The following is a 7,717-nucleotide window of genomic DNA, read 5'->3' on the forward strand; positions in this document are numbered from 1 at the left end:
TCCAACTCGTAATTCCTGCAAGATAATATTAAGTCCCAAGAGAACAGTCGTTAGTATGAGGATCCTTGGGATGATCCGTGATCCTGATCCTGGAGCTCCTCTGAGGATCACTATCTGCCAAAGAAACAAGGATCACTTGTTAGGATCACATGTTAGGATCATATGTAAGGATCATAGGTCATAAAAATCCAGCCCTAACAATTGCCCCCAAAATATTAGGAGTGTTTATGTAATATAAACGAGTTATATTTTGCTGAATCTTATCTCTAACTAACTCAACGGATATATAGCCGTTAAGGTGGAACTATCCGTTATGATCGGACGTCATGGAGGTGACAGCCCTGCACAATCATGATTATAAATAGAAATAGGGATAGGATCGAATGCATTTAAATTCAAAGCAACTCCCTTTATAACCGTATTCAGAAGATCAACCAGGTATTCTCCTTTTCATCTTCTTCTCTCTTGCTCTGTTTTTCTTCTTCTTCTATTCTTCTGTAAAATATGTTGCTCCGGAACTCCCCCTGCAAGGATCCTAAGGAGAATAGCCCCTTAAAGGGTCAAGGGATCATCAAAGATTCCCCCTCCGAGAGGTGTTGCTTCACCGACCCTCAAATTGATAAAATCCGTCGTTGTTTCCCGGTGGAAACCCTTTTCAAGTCTTTTAGTCCTACCACTTTGAGTGATTTCATCTCTGAGACTTGGGTAGCTTTCCCGGTCACCCCTTTCTTGATAGGATATTCGTATCCTTTTCCTCAATTCACCCAATCTTTTTTCTCCCTTACCGGCATCTGCTATATCCAGGCTATGCCGATGATCTGGAGGGTGTTATACACCCTTGAAAGGATCATTGAGCAAGAGGGTATTGACCTCGGTATGGCGGAGTTGGGTGAGATGTATGATCTCACAACTTTTGGATCCCACCGATATTTGTTCAAGCGAAAAGCTGGAGAGGATCACCCTGTTTTCAAAGTGACCAAAAATGACACGAACTGGAAGCGACGATTCTTTTTTGTTAGGAGAGATTCCATCCCTAATGGGAAGGATTTGCCCAAGGAGTGGGCTACCCATGGTAGGATAGAGGATCCTGGAAGGATCACCATAGAACTTGTTCCTTAAGATAAGGATCACTAATATTTTCTTGTTTATTGTGCAGCTATATCCGTTGCTCATCTTAGGTTGACTCCTGCTGCAAAAGAGAGACTCTTGGCCTTTAAGAAGCTTGATCCGGAGACAAGAACTTTCCAGGTTGCCACCCAGGATTCTCAAGAAGTATCCTCTGCCTCTGTCACAATGTCAAGTAAGTATCCTCATTTAAAAAGTAATTCTGTGTAGGATTTTCAAGTTTAATCAGAATACTTATCTTATTTTGGTTGTGTAGGTGCTGGAAAATCCTCTAAGTCTGCTTCAAAGTTCGGCATCGATGATCTTACCAATGTCAAATCCGCAAAGAAGAAGACTCCTGCTGCTAGCCCAACTGCTTCAGCCCCTAAAGCACCTATTAGGGGTAAAGGAAAGAAGAGAAAGGCCTCTGAGGATTTACAAGGTCTGCCACTGCTCCGCCAACAGTTTCTGGACTACTTCAACGAGGTAAGGATCACTGCCCCTGTTTGTTATCCTGACAGTTTTGAGGATCACTTGTTTCTGACGTTATGCCTTGTTTTCTTTGCAGAAATTTGCTGAGATAGAGACTTATGTTGGCCACGTCGAGGATCAAGATCGCCAAATTGCTGACCTCCAACAGATGGGTGTGCTGAAGGATCTTAAGATAGCTGATCTTGAGAAGGAGCTCCGGGCCACCAAGGATAAAGCTGCTAGGATGCTGATCAATTTTGATTATGAGAAGCATGAGATCACCCAGGATGCCAAGGTCTCTGCTGCAATAACCATGTATAAAATCCAGCTGCAGATGGCTATGGAGGCTCAGGATCCTGCCTTCGACAAAAGCACATGGGATGTAGAGGGTTGGAAGGCGAGGCTAGCAGAGCTTGAGGATGATGAAGAGGCTGAGGAGATCCTGATGCTTGAGGGTGGAGAGGCTGGCAAGGATCATGCTGGTGAGGCAAGTGGAGCTGGTGGTGATGGTGCAGCGAAGGATTGAGCTGCAGGATTGGGCGATGAAGGAAACTTCTAGACATAGCCGGAGCCCAATTTTTTGTTTGGTGGTTGTGATGTTTTAAAACAATTATGGTCTGTATTTGAACAATCGTTTAGGGTTGAGGATCCAGGATCCTGTGAACAATAGGTAGGATTACAAATGGTGGAGGGATCCAGGATCCAGGATCCTGTGAACGTTTTGCTGGTAGAAACGTGGGTTGGCAATTTTGACAACTTTGAAGGGTTTTAAACCTTTGTTAATAAAATAACTCTAATCTTTTTGGCTTATCTCGTATTGTTATCCTTTTAATTTCCAATTGTTTTGACACATGTTTGTTTGAGTAAGAAAAGTTAAGCAAATTATGTTTAAGAAATTTTGGATATGATCCTGGATCAAATATCCTATAATCGAAAATTTTCAAAGTAGTTTATTTTAAGGACCATAGGTTCAGTTGTCAAAGTCTAAGGGTTATTCAAATAAATAATGAATGAAATTGAAAATAATTAAGGATCATACCTGAGGATCCAAGTTAGGATCCTAACCTTTAATCAGGATAACCATAAATGAAACTTTAATGGATAATAAGGATTAAGGATCCTTAATTGTTTAACTTCGAAAACCTGAAAAATAGAACATAACTTGGGACTAAGCCAATATAAAAGATAAGTTAGTAACTGGGGACATGCCCAAAGGATCACTGGGGACAAGCCCGAAGGATAACTGGGGACAAGCCCAAGGATAACTGGGGACAAGCCCGAAGGATAACTGGGGACAAGCCCATGGATCGTATGTAAACTGGAGTATGGCCCTCACTGGCGACTATCCAAACTTAGTGGCATGAAAATGCCAAAACCTTAGCTAACGTGAAAACGTTAGAAACCTTAGGAACGGATGTATGGTACGTCTACCATTATACGTAGGATCCTAGGTATAGCCAGTGCGATGAGGTTATCAGCCCCTAAAGCGAGTACTGGTCCCAAAGACGTGAACTATACCAGGATCATCGTGCGCTACAGGCGAAAACTGGGGACAAGCCCAAGGATAACTGGGGACAAGCCCAAGGATCTGAGTTCCTTCTGAAGATTGTCAACATTATGCTAAGGATACCTGAACTTATCAGAACTCAAAATCTCGTGAGAGAAGGATGAAGGATACATGATCCTTATCCTTAAATAAGAAGATATGTAAATAAGAGTTCAAGCTTAGGACATTACCAGAGTAAGGATCATTGATGCTTCAGGGATCCTTGAAGGATACTTCCAATGTAAGGATCACTCATGCCAGAAGGATCCTGCTTATATGAAATATTTTTTCAATTGGACAGCATTCCAGGCTCTTGGTAACGGATTACCTTCCATGGTAAGCAATCTATATGCCCCCTTTCCAGCTTCGGCTTCGATCAAATAAGGGCCTTCCCACTTTGGTGCCAATTTCCCATCAGCAGGATTGGTGGTATTTTGGAATGCTTTTCTCAATACCATGTCCCCAACTTGGAATTTCCTTATCCTGACATTTTTGTTGTAAGCACCAGCCATTCTTTGTTGGTAGCTAGCCATCCTTATCCTAGCCAGATCCCTGATTTCTTCAATAGTATCCAAGTCTTGAGCCAGGTTTGCATCATTCTCCTCAGGATCACGGGTACTTGTTCTAGCAGTTGGAACCACCATTTCTGTTGGGATCACTGATTCTGCCCCAAATACCAAAGAGAAGGGTGTTTGACCAGTAGCATTCTTGGGAGTTGTCCTATCAGCCCAGAGCACAAAAGGCAATTCCTCTGCCCATTTCCCCTTCTTGGATCCAAGTTTCTTCTTCAGATTGTTGATGATGATCTTGTTGGATGATTCTGCTTGACCATTAGCTTGTGGGTGGACTGGTGTTGATGTTATCATCTTAATCCCCCAACTGTCACAAAAGTTAGTAGTCCTGCTCCCAATAAATTGGGAACCATTATCACATACAATTTCAGAAGGAATGCCAAATCTAGTTATAATGTTTCTCTTAATAAAGGATATAACTTCCTTCTCTCTGACTTGGGCAAAAGCTTCAGCCTCTATCCACTTGGAGAAGTAGTCAGTCATAGCAAGCATGAATACTTTTCCACCAGGTGCCTTAGGGAGCTTGCCAACTATATCCATCCCCCATCTCATGAATGGCCAAGAGGATGGTATAGGATGTAGAAATTCAGCCGGCTGATGAAGGATATTGCTGTGTCTTTGACAAGGATCACACTTCTTAGCATACTCCACAGCATCCCTTTTCATAGTTGGCCAGTAGTATCCTGTCCTTAAGATCCTTGAGAACAATGCCCTGCCCCCCGTGTGGTTTCCACAATCTCCTTCATGGAAGTCTTTTAACACTTCTTGAACTTCAGGATCCTCGATACATCTTAAATATGGTCCTGCAAGAGATCGCTTATATAGCACATTATTTAAGATTGTGAATTGAGATACCTTAATCCTGAAAGCCCTAGGATTTTCTCCCATAGGAATTTCCCCATGTTGTAAGTATCTCATGATTGGTGAGATCCATGATCCTGAATAAGATTGAGTATCCTCACTAGGGATCATTGCAGTATCCTCTTCTATTTCCATGGCCACCTGATTTTCAATAGCAGGAGCCAGGATATGGATGATGGGGATACTTATATCCTCTGGGATCTTCAAAGATGATCCTAGATTGGCCAATGCATCAGCTTCTGTATTTTCCTCCCTTGGTACCTGTGTCAAACTGAAGGAAACAAAGGAGAGTGCCAATTCTTTGACTATCTCTAAATATTTGGTTAGTTTTTCACCTTTAACAGCATAGGATCCATTAAAGTGATTGGTGATTAACAATGAATCCACGTATACCTCAAGATACCTGATCCTCATATGCTTAGCGATTTGCAAACCAGCGATTAAGGCTTCATATTCAGCCTCATTATTAGTATTAGTGGCTTGGAACTCACAAGCTATGGAATGGGGTATTATGTCCCCCTGTGGCGATTTTAGTAGTATACCAAGCCCCGTGCCTTTAACATTTGAGGATCCGTCAGTATGCAGTATCCATGGATCCTTAGTTTCATCCAGCTGCTGGACTTCCAATTCGGCTTCCTTTTGTAAATCACTACTGAAATCAGCCACAAAGTCTGCTAATGCTTGGGATTTGATGGCTGTTCTGGGCTCATATCTTATATCATGGGCACTAAGCTTTACTGCCCACTTAGCCATTCTTCCGGACATCTCTGGTTTCCTGAGGACATTCTTAATTGGGAAATTAGTTCTAACAACAATAACATGGGTTTCAAAATAATGTCTTAGTTTAGTAGATGCCATAATCAGTGCAAGAATAAGTTTTTCAAGGTGTGAATACCTGGATTCAGCATCAAGTAAACTCTTACTTACATAATAGACAGGATATTGTGTACCTTCATGATCCTTAACAAGGACTGCACTTACTGCTTTTGAGGATACCGCAAGGTATAAGGATAACACATCTCCTTTTTCTGGTTTCATCAATGCTGGGGCTGAGGACATGTATTCTTTTAGGGCTTGTAAAGCATTCTCATGCTTTTCAGTCCATTCGAATTTCTTGTTCTTTCTTAGGATATCATAGAATTCTTTACACTTTTCTAAGGATTTGGATATGAATCTGTTTAGAGCTGCTATCCTGCCTGTTAGCCTTTGCACATCCTTAGCGTTGGCAGGGGATTTGATATTCACCAATGCTTTGATTTGTTCTGTTCTGGGCTTGCTTCAATGCCCCTCTAGGTTACCATATATCCTAAGAATTTACCTGCTTTAACACCAAAGTGACATTTTGAAGGATTAAGCTTCATGTTATAATTATCAAGGATATCAAATGCTTCCTCCAAGTCCCTTAGGTGATCCTCAGCTTTTTTGGATTTCACTACCATATCGTCTATGTACACTTCCATGGTTTGTCCAATTTGATCTTTGAACATCATATTCACCAGCCTTTGATATGTTGCACCTGCTCGTAGTAATCTTTCTACCTCTTCCTGGATAATGGCATTTCTTTCTGGTGCAAACTTCCTCCTTTTTTGATGGATCGGTTTAACTGACCTGTCAATGCCAAGTTTATGAGTGATAATATCCTTAGATATACCTGTCATATCCTCATGTTTCCATGTAAAGGTAGATTTTCTTCTTTTGAGGAAGGATACTATGTCTTCTTTCATTTTATCAAGGATCCCTGATCCGATGTAGATCTTGGATTCAGGATCATCAGGATCCAAGAGGATTTCGTCCACATCCTGCTCTCTTGCCTCCAAGACACCCCTTGGAGGATACTTTAATTGCTATTGCTCCCTTGATTTCGAGGCTGGTTTCATTGCTGAGGTGTAACAATCCTTAGCCTCCTGTTGATCACTATCGATCTTGATTATTCCCCATGGGCTAGGGAGCTTCACGCATTGATGGTAGGTGGATGGGACTGCCTTCATATCGTGTATCCATGGCCTGCCAAGGATAACATTGCAGCAAGACAAACAGTCAATAACACAAAATTTTTGATAATTATGTAATCCTTTCACGTAAATTGGGAGTTTGATGTCCCCCAGGGTTTTCTTAGTTTCGCCACTAAATCCTACAAGCACGGAGGATCTTGGTGTGATATCTGATTCAGGGATACCCATTTTCTTCAGAACATCAAGCTGGATAATGTTTACTGAGCTTCCTCCGTCAATAAGGATCCTGCGGACAAAGTGGTTAGAAATAAAGAGAGTAATAACTAAACTATCATGATGAGGATCCTGGATGTCAACTCGATCATCCTCATCAAAGGTTATCATTTTTCCTTCCGAGACACTTGATGTTCGAATTGGTCTTTCTCCGTTATCCATTTTAGCTTCCTTTGCATGCCTTTTAGATGCTGAGAAGGATGTACCACAGATGTCTGATCCTCCAGAAATAAAGTTGATCACTTGTGCATCTGCCGGAGGAGCTGGAGGTTTTTCAGGGATCCTTTCAGGATCCTGAGTCCTTTGCTTTTTTCTTCCCAACAATTCTTTTAGATGCCCCTTGCTTAGCAGATATCCAATTTCCTTTCTTAATGCGATGCATTCTTCGGTTAAATGCCCAAAATCCTCGTGGTATGCACACCACTTTGATTTGTCTTTAGTTCCGGCTGGTTTGTCATTTTTTCTGGGCCATCTAGCTTTTTCTCCTAGATTCTGCATTGCAAGGATTAGTTCATGGTTATCAACGGAAAAACAGTATTCAGAAATTGGAGGATAATCTTCATCATCCTCTTCTTGGTCAACAGCATGCACGTTCTGGTTGTCAGTTCTGTTATAGGATTTGAATATGTTGCTTTTGAAAGAGGATCCTTGCTTTTCTTGTTTTGAGGATCCTACTTGTCTCTCCTTGATCCTCTTGTCATCCTCTAACCGGATGAACCTGAGTGCCCGAGTTCTTACTTCGTCTAGGTTCCTGCATGGTGTCATAACAAGATCATCATAGAACAATGAATCCTTAAGTGGTCCCATCTTGAAGGCCTCAACAGGTGTGGCCACATCCAAGTTAGGAATATCCAAGGATTCTTTACTAAATTTGGTTATATAATCCCTTAATGATTCATTATGACCCTGAGTTATCCTATATAAATCGTTAGTCAATC

The sequence above is a fragment of the Helianthus annuus genome, chromosome 4, assembly GCF_002127325.2.
Source record: "Helianthus annuus cultivar XRQ/B chromosome 4, HanXRQr2.0-SUNRISE, whole genome shotgun sequence".
Lineage (NCBI taxonomy): Eukaryota > Viridiplantae > Streptophyta > Magnoliopsida > Asterales > Asteraceae > Helianthus > Helianthus annuus.